Source organism: Hetaerina americana, unplaced genomic scaffold (assembly GCF_022747635.1).
Source record: "Hetaerina americana unplaced genomic scaffold, ioHetAmer1.1.p SCAF_3, whole genome shotgun sequence".
In the NCBI taxonomy this organism is placed as follows: Eukaryota; Metazoa; Arthropoda; class Insecta; order Odonata; family Calopterygidae; genus Hetaerina; species Hetaerina americana.
This window is the reverse complement of record NW_027286874.1, coordinates 53218902-53234441: the sequence shown is the minus strand read 5'-3', so window position 1 is coordinate 53234441 and position 15540 is coordinate 53218902. Positions and strand designations below refer to the sequence as shown.

The 15540-nt window shown below is 41.3% G+C and overlaps 1 protein-coding gene across 1 annotated transcript in view; it reads left to right on the top strand.

Annotated features, from left to right (window-relative positions):
* The first annotated feature begins 4412 nt into the window (after positions 1-4412).
* Positions 4413-15540, top strand: part of LOC139690463 (uncharacterized) — an 88151-nt gene continuing 77023 nt past the window's right edge. Inside the window, exon 1 of the mRNA XM_071587918.1 lies at positions 4413-4539. The gene's annotated coding sequence lies outside the window, so the exon portion shown is untranslated. The remainder of the gene's footprint in view (positions 4540-15540) is intronic.

Here is a 15540-nt window from a genome sequence, read left to right as displayed (position 1 = left end):
CTCTCTTTCTGAATTATATAATTTCAATTATATAAATATATATATAAATATATATATATATATATATATATATATATATATATATATATATATATATATATATATGATTTTGTCGACGTAACACGGAAGTGCCGAATAATGAATTGGACAGCAACAAACAATATAGAGACATAAAAAGATCACTCACACGTTATTTCTGGATCATTTTGACGGAATTCTGCTCCGTCTTCATCGGAGGACAGAGAAGTAATGACTGCTGGAATAGTAGAGGTGAGGGATGCGAGAGAAAGGGAAGGGGAGAACGGGAGGCGGAGGAGGGGTGAGAGGAATGGTTGGGGAGAGAGAAGGGAGAGGAGAGGCTAGAGGGGAGCGGAGAGGGTAGAGGCTGTCCTCTATATATATATATATATATATATAAGTCTCAAAGAATGGTATGAAATGCCACAACAGTTACTTAAGTAGAGCCATCTGCTGGTGTGCACTGAAATGAGAGAACTTTATTGTGTAGAACTCATTCATCTTAAACAGAATTCCAATCGGAATCCCATGACATCATCCTGAGTTGTTTTTCATTCCCATTGATTCTTAATATTTCCTTCCTTTTTTCCTCTGTCCATGCATATTTGTAGATGAAGTCCTAAGTTTGTGTATACAAAATAATAGAAACATGATAAACATTTGAAATTGGAGTTCAGGATTGTCATTTGTAATGGCTAAGTTTCTGCAAGCAGTGGTTCATTTGTGTCTTATAAGACAATTATATAAAAGGCAAATTCTATAAAACTACATACTATTTTAATTTTTTATTTAATAAATTAATTTCATTTCTTTTTAACAGTTAATTTTTCATGGTAAACCTTTATAGAATCCTGTATAAACACAAACACCTAGATGATTTGTTTTAAGAATGGCATTATGGGAAAAAGAAATTCATGGTGTAGGATGATGCCTAGCTGTTTTGTCTGAAGCACTTGACTAAACATTAAGGTATGGGGATACAAATCCTGGTCAAGGTGAATGAATTTCATTCTGTAGAATCCTCCCAATTTTATATGCTAGTTATGGAGATTTACACTTTGGATACATTTCTGCTTTATCGCTAATATCAACATATATATATATATATGTATATATATATATATCAACAACAACAATATGATATCAAATATATATATTCATTCGCAAGGAAAAGGGTTAGGAACATCTATAAAGGACAAACATGGGAGAGGTGGGGAAGGCGGAATCAGGCAAATCATGATTGCTGAGTTCACTTAGCACCCCAACTCTCATTGGTGTCGTGTGATTGGTGGCCGCAACATCATTGGTGGGAGTGTAGAACAGAATGAAATAGTCGTATTTGGTTTATGAGTCTTTTATTTAACCCTTATCAAGCAATGGGGTTCAGGCACCGGAGAATAGGGACAAGCAAGCGGGGCAAGGCTGGGCATCTCTGTTGTGGTTGTAGGAGCCTACGACCGACGGACACAGAGGCAGGGTATCATGGGAGGAATGAGGAAGGGAGTCGAGTTGTCGGAATGGGTGCAGGCAAGGCTGGGCATCTCTGGTGTGGTCGTAGGCTCGACTGACGGACTCAGAGGCAGGGTATTGGGTGAGGAATGGGTCCCTGCTCCAGGATCGTCTCGCTTCTATAAGGCCTTCCGGGGGACGGATGACTTCCAAGTAGCTACATAGTAGACCCAAGGGAATTGGGAATTGGACATTGTCTTGTCTTGGTTTCGGAGAAACCCGCACTACATCACCATACATTGTCTGGCATGCTGGGGAGTAATCCTTGGGAGAGTTAACCAATAGTGGGGGTTTCCGAGAAACCCTCACTGCATCGGTACATAGTTTTTTACCCAAGGATATTCCTTTCAGAAATATATTTGAACAATATATTTTTAAAATAAATTAGGTAACGTACATTCATTATGCTTCTATTAAACAAAATATGGGCATAATCAATTTTACAGGTATCATTTGGAGTGTACTACATATCCTTATGATAATAAATGATATTGCTGGCAGAGATAGGTTGATAACTCACTCGTCTGTTATACCCAAATTTTACGGGTTCAAGTCCTGCCTTGGGCATGAGTGTTATCAACTCAACAACTCTGGTTGTTCAGCCTCTGGGAAACCTGATAACCAGCCAAATTTTGATCTGAGTCACAAGGGGTACATGGACCACCAGAGGCATCCTTGGAGAAAAAATAGATACATGTCTTTATTTGGGTGAAATTGAGACCATAAGGTTCCTTCTTCCATTTAACCCTTTGTCAAGTACATAATAACAATAATAATAAGAGGAAATATAAAGGGGTATAATAAATAGGGGTATGAGTTCCTTTACTCTCTTAGTTTTAGGTTTTTAAATTATGATATATTGATAATGTTACATGTGTATTGGTACCGCAATCTTAATACTCAGCTAAGGAATAGTAATGAGGTAGCCCATGTTTGAGAAACTCCATTTATTATTGGAGTATGTGTAAATTGATGCTTATTCTCAGCCGATGTCCTTAAATTACATGAGGCCATCTTTGTTATTTATTACCCCTCTTTGTAAAACTCCATATGGCAATAACTCCCCTCGCATGTTACTATCAGTGCTATGATTATTGTATAAAGCAGTCAGATTCATGTAACAAAAGGAAAAAGTAAATTTAGGTGTAATAACAACATTTTTCACCACAATTAAGTACAAATCACATCAGTTACAAGTTTTTACTGAAAAAGTACACTCTTTATGAATGCCTTTTTCATTTTAGTGACATAAGAATACAATCAATGAAATCAAACAAATATTTTGAAACTTATTGGATTGATTAATGCTTAATTACGAAGTGATAGTCATTTGATGAGTATTTAAACAATGTGTTCTTTTGTGTTTAAGAATAATAAAAATTCTCTCTTAAAAAACAATGGTGGAAGTATTGCTAATAATAATAAACGTTTTGTAAGATTTCTAAAGAACCTTCAAACATCTCATAAGGGAAGGTAATGAAATGGCACACATCCTTCCTTCCAAAAGCCTTGCATAGTTTAGGGACAGTCCTCTGGGTCATAATTGTGGTGGTCAAATCTGGACTGCAAAGTATTACCCGCTTTAATCAATATAATTAAAAAACATTTTTATGAGTATCGAATTCTGTGATTTAAAAATCTTCTAAATTTAAATGATTACAAGTGTGTGAATGTAAGAGCTTAGCATATTTCTAAGTCCTTGTAAAGCTTTGATGAAAGCTTCAAGAAAGGGCACTGGATAGTTATAATCCTCCAGAAATGGGTTTACAATACCCTCTAGTCATGCAAAGTCCTGTTTGTTGGTCTGCTTTCAGTAAAAGAACCAGCTGGCCCCTCAAGAAAAATATCAATGTTCAAATTTTGAACAAATGTATGAGCTTTTCAAGGTTATAAATCTTGATTGACAATGGAAATTTATCTGGATTTGGCATGAAAATTATGTTACTAAGGTTGATTAAAATGCAGAACAGCTCTGGAATACCTGTAAATACCTAATTGATTTTCAAATGATTACTAAAATTCTTACTATGTTTGATCATTTTATAGTGTAAAGATTATTCACCTTAGCTTATCCCTGGATTCATGTATCCCTTAATTTACAAATTTACAGTTTTCAGTAGCGAGTATTTTGAGCTTGACCAATGAGATCAATTCCTGTGCCTGCATTACTTTGAAAAGAGCTTCAGTGGAAAGCAAGCAAGCATATGAAAGCTGAAAATTATAAATATCCTTTATAATCTCTGGAAACACTATGTGGTGTCTCAGGTAAATTTTTACATTAGGTTTACAACAGCCACGAATAGGAGTCCAATTACCAGTTCATTTCCCTAGATATTCACAAAAAATCTTGGGAACATATCTCAAATTAAAAAAATAAATATTTTACCAGTCCTTGCATTCCTCTTGTATAAAATCTCCCAAAGACAATACATTATAATCGTGCCCACTAAAATGAGATGTGGTATAGACGATTTTAATTACATTGTTGTGCGACTGTCTTTAGTTGGCTTTTATTTTGACTAATGGCTTTAAAGAATAGCTCATTATATCCACTAAACTTTGAATTTTGACTTAATTGCACATTAAAATATTGCATTCCATATCTTAATGTTTTTTCAGTGCTCTGTAGCTTGATGGCGTTAGTTGAAGGAATGGCTAATGCCCCATTTTCCTTTCCCCAGCAGTATGACGAACCAAAAAGCGTAAAAAATCTAGGAGTCAAGCGCACCGTAATGTCGTCGCCCGTGACGTGTGCTGGCCAACGATCTCAATTCAAAAGTGGCTCCACGGCAGGCATTGGACGACACCAGCGCCGGTAGCGGTCAGGTTACGCAGCTAGGTTGGGGCGAGGGGACTCTCCGTGAACCACACAACGTCGAGTGAAGTCCTCGAGGGAAGTAGTGTTGCCGGAGACTCCTCGCTGTGGTTGTTTTTTTTATCTCCGTGGTGATGGTGGCTTGGCTGTGAATTTCACTTCGAGGATTTTAAATCGAGGAGCGCCTCTTGTGAATCGTAAGTACATATCATTTCACCTGTTGTCTATGTCTACATCCAGAATTTTTTCGCTATTCGGGATTGGAGACGGGGGAAGGGGCATTGTTAGGGAGAATGGGGTGGAAGAGGAGTGAAAGTGTACCGGAGAGCCGTGGGTGTCGTGGAAAGAAAATAAAAAAAAACGAACAAGGTGAGATGTGGGCGCCTCTTGAAACTTGTTACAGTCACCCACGCCTAAGAACAATGACGGCGCTAACTTTGCCCCTAGTCGTTGAGTGCTGTTTTGTTTCGAACTGGTAAGCGCTCGAGATTTATTTTTGCTGGGTTATCGGGAAGAAATTGATAAGAGCGCCTCCCCCAGAAACTTAACGATGGAAGTCAATGCGAGTCAATGGATATTTGGGTTTCAAGTAATAAAAATATTAAATTAGCAGTCCATTGGAGTTCATTAATCAGTTTATTTACGGGAACATTCTTGGTAATTATCCAATATCCATTAATACTGTCCTTTCAGATTTTACCCTGAACCTTTATATTTTCGTCTTCTTTATCTCTAGTAAAAACGTATTATTTTTTTACTGTGCCCGAATATTTGCCTCATAACCGTTTTTACTTTTGTCAACTATGCGTACGAAACCCGTAATCCCCGCAGGTTCCACCTTCGGAGATGGTTTTTTATTTTCCAGATATTTGTTTTCATCTAGCGGAGGATTTGCTGAATATTTTTTTAATTGGCCAACGGTTCAAGAAGAGTCATTTCGTTCATCTTGCGGTGATCTTTTTTTTCTCGGATCCTTCAACAACCGTATTTTTACGTGCGTGAGTTTCTTGATGGGTACGTGGTCGATTGCGGAAATTTTAATATTCATCATCGTTAGCGATGGCGTTAGAGAGGATACACGCCCGAGGGTAGCAAATAAAAAAATGAAAAAGGAAAGCAAAAAAATAAAGAACAAGTCCGGCGAGTGACTAATATTACCTACTACCTGTCCCGATAGTTCACCGGTACCGGATGCTCCCCCGTGCTCTAATTCTATAGTTCACCTCCGGATTCAGAGAATCTCGACTCTTTTGTTTTTGCTAACTGCAAGCCTTGTCTGACTTTCTTGTTTCTACCGTTAAGAGAGTGGAGACGACATCGGTCGGGTGTCAATCGGCCACTGTGTGTGTGTGTGTGTTCCTCGCTCACTTCCCTCACTCCGTCCCCTCCCAAAGCCCTCCCGCCCCCAACCAGCGACCCTTACCATTGCGTCTTCAAAACCTTCCCCGGTCTGTGGTCGTCACATACTTCTTACCTACCCCGTTCCTGTCCACCCGCGGTGCGTGCATCCCTCGCGATCCCCTCATCTCTCGCGATCCCCTCATCTCTCGCGATCCCCTCATCTCTCCTCCCCGCCCTGCCCCCTCCCTCGCCATCGATATGCCCCATGCAGGTCATCCGGTCTTGATTTTCTTCCCTCGCACTTGCCTAAAAAAAGAATAATGTTGGGGTAAACAAAAAAAGTTGTGGTTGAAGTGTAGGCGCCACGGGCTCGGCGTAGGATCTAGGACAGAAGTGGTTAAGGTACTTTTCTTCATCCGAGGACAATTTGGGACAGAAGTGGTTAACGGGTTGCTGATCTATTAATGCCACATTTCAGCGTTTTCATGTCGAGCGTCTTGTGTTTAATGTCGAGGTTCTTTCTAATTCGGTAGACCCCTGGTCGTATCGCTGTGCTAATTGGGAGGTGGAGTGATCGCAGTTCCTCATCTCTGTGGTCAACGATGAAGTTACGTTGGAAAGCGGAAAGTGATGCCACATTAAGCAATCAAGAAAGTGCAAGAGTCTATTAGTAGGAATTACTAACGCCGAGTAAACTTCTGTGAGACCGTTAACTTCGGGTAAGGTCACACAAAAATGGAATGGGAATAAACGGAATTTTTAGATTGCAGAATATCTATAAAACTGCCTTTGTTTCTGCTGAGGATTTAAATAGAAAAATCAAGAAATGATTGTTCTGTCAATAGAGTAAAAAAATCTCTTCTCCTTAACGACATGTGAATCAGGATATGACAAGCAGGATCAGTCGTTCCAACGTCGTCAGTGTGTTTGATTTTGAAAGCACAAAACATCCTCCTGCCTTAGATGTTCCTTACGTAAAACAACTCATGCAAGCAAAACTTAGTTCGTTTCCTACTCCAACCACCACACTCTTTCGACTCTCTCGGCTGGAAAAAGGGTGCGCTACTAGTTCCATTTTACATTCATCGCAGTGAATATTTAGACTGCGTAACCAGATCTTTGGATAATGCGGCAAATATTGTGTATAATACGTTCATGGTGGTAATGGGGATTAATTTCGTCCCATCTCAGAATGGTGGTGTCGTAGGAATGATTTTCGAAGAGTTTTATGTTTTCGTTGCTAAAGGTTAAAATTAAATCTGCCATAGCCCTTCATTGAGGCAACCTGAACATTTTTGTATTTATTTTATTAATTACGAGCAAAAATATTTCATGAAATTAGACTCTAATTACTTTTTATCCAAGTACCGTCCCTCTTTCTTTTCTTGTCCTCGTTTTGTTATTCAGTAGCAAATTTAAAGGCATATAATTGGTTTATCTACTTGTTCGTCAATTATTTGAAGGTTTTGAATCGAATATTTGTAGTATTCTCCCACCCAACGTGACCCATGTACAACGTCTTTATTCAAAATATCAAGGGAATAGGCGTGCGGAAATGGTTACCTTCGCTCCGAATGCTTAATGTGTTGCCTGCACATCAAAGGGACCGAATTCAAATTTTCAGCGTTAATGGCGTTATGTTTCAAGAAAGCTGCCCGAGTGAGAAATCCATGAATGTCTTTGTGTCGAAGGAGTGTTTGAATCGGTTGGCCTCCTCGGGAGAACTCCCGACTGTTCAGTGGCGGTTCCGCTGTCGTCAGTGTGCCAATATTTGTTTGCCTTCCCCGCAGCCTAGGAATTTTGGCAAAAAATAAGGCATGCATCTTGCAAATTATGCATATTCTATCATACCACTGTAAAAATCAAAAGTGTAGCTAAGTTTATAGGTGGAATAGGTTTTTCAAAATAAAACTCGTCGTTAGGTCATACTAGTCATTTTAGCGAAAAGGTAGACATTCCGAGAAAAAATATACAATTAGATAATTGTGTAGCATACGGGTAATATTGGAATTCACTGGCTTAGGAAATCTGACCTTGAAACTTTAATGGGTCATCCAAAATTTGTTATGCTTGCAATTAGTGGCATTAAGGTTATCTGATACCGTGTAAATAATTTAGGCCCTAAACCGCATGAGTTAAGTAGACCACAAGGTTAAAAATAAGATTGATGGGCTTCTGCGATAGGTACATTCAAATGCTCGTTTTTCCTGAAAGTAATTCCCGGTCACAAGAAAACCAAGAATGAATCTTTCAAATTATGATTCTAAGACGTGAGTTTATCGTCTCTCTTTCTCGTTCATTATCACTCCATAAAAAGTCATAAATGTTTGAAGTGATCTGGAATATTAATTCAGCTTATTGAAGGCTGATGTGTTCTCATTGTTATTTCTGTCTACGCAGCTCACGTGGCATGCTGTGAGTAAATTTGAGAGACACATTTTTGAAAGATATTCCCAATCAGTATGAACGGTAAAAATATGCAAGTATGCATCGAATACTGCCATACTATTTTCACCCATCATTTTATCGGAGAACAGGATCATCATTAGAAACGTATACTAAACGTATGATGTGCCCCATCAGCGACCTGAACCAATTTTCGACCGGTGGCAAACGCCTCGCTCACTTCACCTTCGTCCCGGCCATGGCCTTTCCATCCGACTTCACTCTCTCTCTAGCCTCTCCCTCCCTTACCCGCCCGCCACCCTTCTCCGTTGCCTTGCCGTCACCCACCATTCTTTCTTCATTCTTCCCTCATCATCCCTTTCCGAGGTCTTCATCGCGCCCACCCACCCCATCTTGTCACCTTCGCCCGTCGACTAGTCTCCGTCCCTCTGTTTTTCTTCGCTTTCCTGCTCATCCCATCTCGACCTCTCGTCCATCGGTTTTCCTCCTGGCAACCGCCACCTCCCTGGGTGCCTCTCCTCGTTGGTTAGGCAAGGAGGAAGAGAGAAACGAAGGGTTTGCGCCCCATCCCACGCTTTGTGAACGTCCGAGAGGCACGGGAACGTTCTCGTGAAGAATCAGTCACAGTTAATGCCATTTATTCACTTGCAATCAGCGTTAGTATTGGGTGTCGTAGTGGGTTGCAGAATTCCACGGCGGGTGGCAGTTGTGCCCCTTGGCGATTTCTGGACACGCTAGCGTCCACTGGTGGGATGCTTCTTTGCCCGTCCATGAGGAATTGAATTTTTTCCAATAGACTCCGAAATATTCCCCAAGATCGTGAGTGCAGTTATTTAAACATACTTACGAGTAACTAACTCTTAGGAATTTGAAAACTACGTATATATTTCTAGGTTCGAACTTTCTAACGCATGACAGTAACACTGTGGTAATATATAATTAATAGAATGGGTAAGGTAGCTTATTATCATTGGGTAGACCGTGTAGCTGTTGACCGTAGGGTCTGGGTTCGATTCCCGATGGCTTTCGACACACTCAGATTCACCCAAGAAACCTGGGATTTGTCGGGTACCAGGTCTTCCTGGGAAATCTCAGACGGCACAGGGAAAGCAATTGACTCCTTACCCAGTTAATGTGTGAATTTCACACGCCGTACTCAAATATTAGTACGAGATGAGCTGTACCGTCACCAATCAAGCCAACCTTCCTGTTGATGACTGTGATTTTAATTGCTGGAAGGAAACATTTTACCACTAAACAAGGGAGATTGGAACGAAACTTCGTCGGAAAGACTATCCACCACATTTGTGAACTAATTATCTGAGTTATTTGCAACAATGTTTGTTTCGTTGCGAGCAATCCACGAAAAGCATTGCAAAGGTGCAATTTTCGTTGTTTGCGGGTCAGCCAGTAACTCTCCTCGGATCCTCTATTGAGAAACACTGGCCTAAATACCCAAAGAGCCAACTTGTGAGAAAAAGTAAAAGTTAATCGACAATAAAGTATTACAAGCACCTGAAGTTGACCTAGGCGGGTGATCAATTTATCAGGGGTGGACAATCCAAGGGCCTTGCTGTACTTTCTCCTATCGGATTCCCATTCGCTCCATTTCCGTACTCGTAAACAAATCCGCTGCTGACGAAAGGCCACAGAGAATTTAGGGCTTCAAGGTCTTTCCACAGCGCCCGTACAAATCAGTAAACGATAATTTTTCTCTTTCCTGCCTTACTACCGTTGACATTGCCTACGCTTACTTTATCGCTAACACGAATTTGTTTGCTACAAGGTTTTCACCAAATTTTAGGCGGCAGCCTCCCCTTGCTCATCGAGGACGACGGTGCGACGGGCGTCCGCGTCTTTAATTCTAAGGTTTTAGAAATGGCCAGCCGATCACCAGCGACTCAACTATGACACACCCATGTAAGGTTGACGGCCATGTATGGTTATGGTAGCCTTCAATCATGTTCAAATTGAACGATTCGTCTTCTGAATCATCTTTAGTAGGGGTTTTAAATGTATAAAAGGCTCAACATCCTGTGTATTTTTGTATTAGTCCAAGACCGTATCTATTACTTAGAGGAACTTACAGGAATATCTCGCGTCGCATTAGTTTTTATAGTATTTTTGGTCTCTTAAACATTTCGTTTCCAGGGAACATTATTTACACGTATGCTTGCAAAACTGTCACCCCCTTGACCCTCTGCAAAATCTCAGGTTTGACTGCATAGCTTCGGTGAGAGACGAAATTTGGTGAAGGTAGTATCTTAATATTTCGTACCTTGCAGCGATTCGGCAAATGATTTCGAGTAGATTGTTCTGGTTCTATAGTCGTTTAATGTTTTATTAGTCCAGTGGACCATGGAGAGACCACGAAAATTCCCTCGCTCAACGCCGTTTCATTAATCGTGCATGCTTAAACACATGCTATAGCCGAGAAATTTCCGTTCGAGGAGGATTGTGAAAATTAGCCGTTTTAACCGCCTTTGCTAAAGAAAATACCTAGAAGCGTTAAGCGAGAAATTACAGTATCTCCTTTTGTTGCCTCTACGAGTTCCAAGTCGAAAGGGAGAGAGAGAGAGAGACCTCACTGCACCTCTCTCCGCCCGCCCACCCACCTACCTTCGCCCCACTCTCCCCCCCCCCCCTTTCCATCGCCTCCCCCAACCATTCTCTGCCTTTGTAGTCAACCTCCCACACTTGCTCCATCCACCCTTGAGACTCCACTCTCCCCCTCTCACCTTCCTCTCCTCGCCCCTTTCCCCATTCTCTTCTCTCACGCTCGCACAGACTCACAAGCCGTCCTTTCCCTCCCCCAACAATCCACTCCTCCCCTCCACCTCCCTTGGAAAACCCCCACCGTCTGCCTCCTCCCTCCTCTTCTCCTCCTTCCCCTTCTCCTACCCCTTTTTTCGCCCCACCCCTTCACTTCGAGGTGTGTTCCGACCGGGAGAGAGTGGGCGGGCGATAGGGCGGATCTCGTCTTTCAGGCGAAGCAATAGTAGTATGTCTTATCTATCCTCCCCTCCTGACACCTCTTCAGCCCCCCTTGCCGTCACCTATGGTGATTTTTTTCCTCACTCTCTCGTTTGTTTTTGGTCCTATCTTCCCCTCCCCCCACTCATCATCCATTGTTTCCCTTCCGTGCCTCACTAGACTTCTACGGTGAGGATAGGTCATGCGTCGGTCGTATATCTACACGTACTTTTTTGAGTTTGGACCGCACGATGGGAATGCACGTCCCGCAAACCTAAGTCTCGGGCTCTCCTTGAGGTGCTTTGGGTGTGACCCGAGCGTTCATCCATGCTCTAAAGAGCAATTCTTCTCTTTGTAAATGTTACCAAGTGTTAATATGGAATGCAAAAGGCTATGATTCTAAGATGCGAACGATTTTAATTACTTTCTCTAAACGACTCCGTTTTTCTAGCGCCAACCTTGACAGTTTTTCGGTTTATTCTTTCCCCTTTCTGAGGTATACTTGTAGGTGTATTTTCCTATTAGCTCGAAATTTATGCAATCGATAGATCTGATGCGGTTTGATGAGGGAGTCTGTAGTCCGCAGTATAGCGTAATCACGAAATTATTCTCAAATGAGATGTGATTCAGGTGACTACTATTTCCAAGAAATGTGCTTTTTCTCTCTCGCGTCTTTTGCATTTGAAACAGATGATTGATCGTATCCAAACTTAAAATTTTTTTTGCTCTCGTCAACTTGAGTTGACCTGTGTTCATTCTAAACTGAGGAAAAATTGACAATGATATATCCACCTACATTTCGAATATACTTTCGCGGTGAAATTGTGTTATATGGCTTTCTCGTCGTTCGTGCAAATCGTACTCACGCGTGAAAGTGTTGGCGACGGTGTAGGGAAAACACGTTGCTACTCTCTTGATCCTGTTACTCTAAGAAATCACCCATTGCGTTTGGTAGCTTGTTTCAGACACCGTAACTCATGACCCGATTACAATATTTCCAGAACGCTTTTTATTTTTCATTGCATGCATAGACTAGACAACATCACGCTTGTTCCCTTCTGGATATGTAATGTTGTATCTAAAACTTCGATCAGCACCGACTATTTTTCACTACGCCTTCCTCGTCATTAGCGACTATTTCTTTTCAATCGCGCTGCTAATATTCCGTCTTTTGAGAGTTTCATCGACGGCATTCATTCAAGTTTTCCTCGAATTTTCTCTTGCTCTCAAGCCCATTTACTTCCCCATCATGCGTCTGTTTAGTGATTTGACTCTCGTCCAAAAAGTCCATGTACTTGAACATACGCAGCAACCTATTTCTTTCAAACTAATCTGTGATGCACGTCTCAAAATCGAAATGACTTTTTCTTAGTTTGCTGCCATTTAGCCAACGGTACAGAGGGCGCAGTATGATTATGGGAAGTTTTTTACATGTGAATCAGGGAAAACATAACAAATCCTGAAATAAAATTAAAGGCTACCGTTCGGTGGTTCGAAGTACTTTTTGAGCTGTTAGGCATTGCGTTCGTTGGTTGGACTTAAATATGCGGGTTTCACGCGATATAAAACCTTGAATTACATTCAGGATGCGAGATATTACACGCTGAATATTGACTTGCGTTTTTATAATATGCCGAGGTGATGGTGGTATAGATTGAGAAGATAAATGAGCATCCATAATATCTTGAGTGTTCAGAAAGTACTTGAAATCTTTATTATGGAAATGGACGAGTTACTAGTTGCCATAGGAACCGTCGGGAAAATATGTCCGTCCGTCTGTTGAAGGCTACCGTGGAATCGGACGCGGGAGAAAGTGGGGATGTCGGAAGCTTGAACGTTCAAGTATTTATTTAAACTAAAATGTTAAAAATCGATAATGGTCGGTACTAATTGTTTTTTCATTTTTTCATAAACTACAAAAAAACAAATTTCCTTGCTTGACTCAGGTTTTATAGACACATTGACATACGAGCCTTATAAAAGCCTTATAGTCCGATGCCACAATTATGCCGAAGGAGGAGACCCGAATAATTTCATTTCAGATGTAGTCATTTTTATCAACTTTTACGGTTTCTGGGAGGAGAAGATAGCTGGTGATCTCCGATTCGGACGTATTTTCATGGTAGAGAGGGGGAACAGGAGGAGAGGTTCGGATCTTGGGTGAAATCGGGAACATTTTTGAAAAAAGTGGAGGATCCAAAAGTTCGGACTTCTCTCCTGGGGCGGCCCCGAATCGTTCCGACGTCGTCCGCATGGCAGGGCCATCGTGGGACTGCGATGTCGTCCGCTCGCGTCTCGAACTCCCCCGACACCCGACACTTTTTTGCGATACTCAATTTCTCTCGCGCGGCCCTATCCCTCCCTCACCCCTCCCCACGAACGCGTGCATATTCTCCCGAGGTGGGGGCGTGTCACGACTGGAAAGAGAAATGATACGGCGCTGACGGCCACCTCGCTATATAACAACACCTCGCTATTCCAATCCGGTCCACGCTGAAGTTGCGCCATCCAGCTCCTGATTCATTCGACCTCCGCCCAGCGCAAAAGATATTTCATTGTGTAATGTATAGGTCCGCTGAGCGCGTTAGCGGCTCACCCCCTCCCCCCTTGCACCCCTTTGTTTTTCTCCTTGTCCGACGTGTCAACTCCCGACGCCGAAATGAGAGTTCCTGAGAGAAGGACCCGCCAATTCGAGAATGTTTTATTTAACTCCGCGGCGACCGCTAAGATTTTGGGTTTACCCCATGGCCAGGTTTGAAAGGCAACGAATGGTGGCGGTGGGGTTACAATAGTAATCTCCGGACAGGATATAGAATTCTATTTTGGAAGATGGCGTTTTGATTCCACGTCGGAATCTTCATGTTCGCTTGGAAATAGCTCGTTGCTACAGTCGCCGGTGGCGCCGACTGATCTGATTATGGAAAGAAATGAGTCAGGCGAAGAGAGATTCGGATCAGATCCTTGAGTCTCGGAGATATGCCTCCTTTATAACTCAGTGTTTCGGAAATTACCCGTGGTGTTCAAATTTAAGTTGAGCCTCGACTAAGAAGTTGTTTGCCTTCTTATCGGAATCTACGCGTCGGTACATAAAATTGTCATGTTTATGGACAGACTATTTGTCTACCACGTAGGCAAGACTTATCTCTCGTCGCATAGTTCTTTCAGATAGGTTCGGCAAAGAAAGTTGGCCACGAAATATAGAGAAATTTGAGGAATTATTATGATGGTCACGAAATTTCCACCTTTCCGCCAGTTCATTCATTCACGAAGCCCACTCAATAGACATTTTAAATCTAATTACATTTCGCTTTCGATTTACGGTGATTCATCTGTCTGTATAGGCGTAGAAGCCGTATACCCAGTTATGCTTATCCCTTTTGCCATCTGATAAAAATAATTTGGTCGGATTATGTGTGCCTTTCAATCGGATGAGTGCCAAAAAGATTTTAATTTTGAATGCTGGTATATTTAAAGATTGAAGTAAAGTAGGAGATTTCGAATGCACTGCTGTTAAGAACGCCGGACGGTCGGTTACACTCGGGAAAATACCGCTATTCTTAATTTGTCATTGTAACGCTTTCATGTTGATGAATCGAAGATGAAGCCAAAAGGAATTTCTGTAATAAAAAAGTGGAGAAAAACTGAGTAGGACTTAATGTTAAATAGGTATTCATTAAAATGTTTCTAAAAGCAAATTATGTTAGAAGTTAATATAAATGTGCGATTTTTATTTTAACGGGGTAATACAATTATTACTCGTATTTCCCATTTATTATTTTTTCATTCAAGCTGTTACAGTGTGTCGTTTTGGTCAACAAATCAAGATCAATTTCAGTATCAATATTTTGTGTTTAGAGAAAGTTTATTTGGTGTGAGCAGTTTTTAATCTGGTCCTGTCCTAATCGCCTTTTTACTTTAGTAATGGAGAGAATGGTTATATTCGACTGATTGCAGACTGTTTCCATATGACTTTAACCGTTTAACTTTCATTGACCGTTGTCATCAATCCGTTTTTGCTTGATTTTTGAGATATGGGGCCTTCGCACTAGCTGGAAGCGCGGAAAGTACCGAACACTGGAATCCGGCCTGCAAAGTTCCAATACTCTAAATAACGAGCACTGTATATGACAGAAAGTAATTTCAAAACTCCTAAAAAGACATGATTCGCGGTTTAAACTAATCTTGAAGCTATAAAAATGTCACTGAAGTTTTGTCAGAGCTTCTCTCGAGACCTTCAGTGTTCCACAGAAAGCGATATCACACCATCAGAATTTGAAGGAGGATAGGGAAGTTTCTTTCCCTGTTTTTCTGAGCACTTCGAAGTAAATGGGTAATACCCATAAAGAGATATAACTTGGAATTATCAGAGGTTGGGTGGCACTACGTGGATTCAAACCCACCCTCGTCTTATCAACAGCCGAAGGTTCTACTATCTAGACGATAAGAAATGATTTCACTCAGTGAGAGCAAAACCCGGG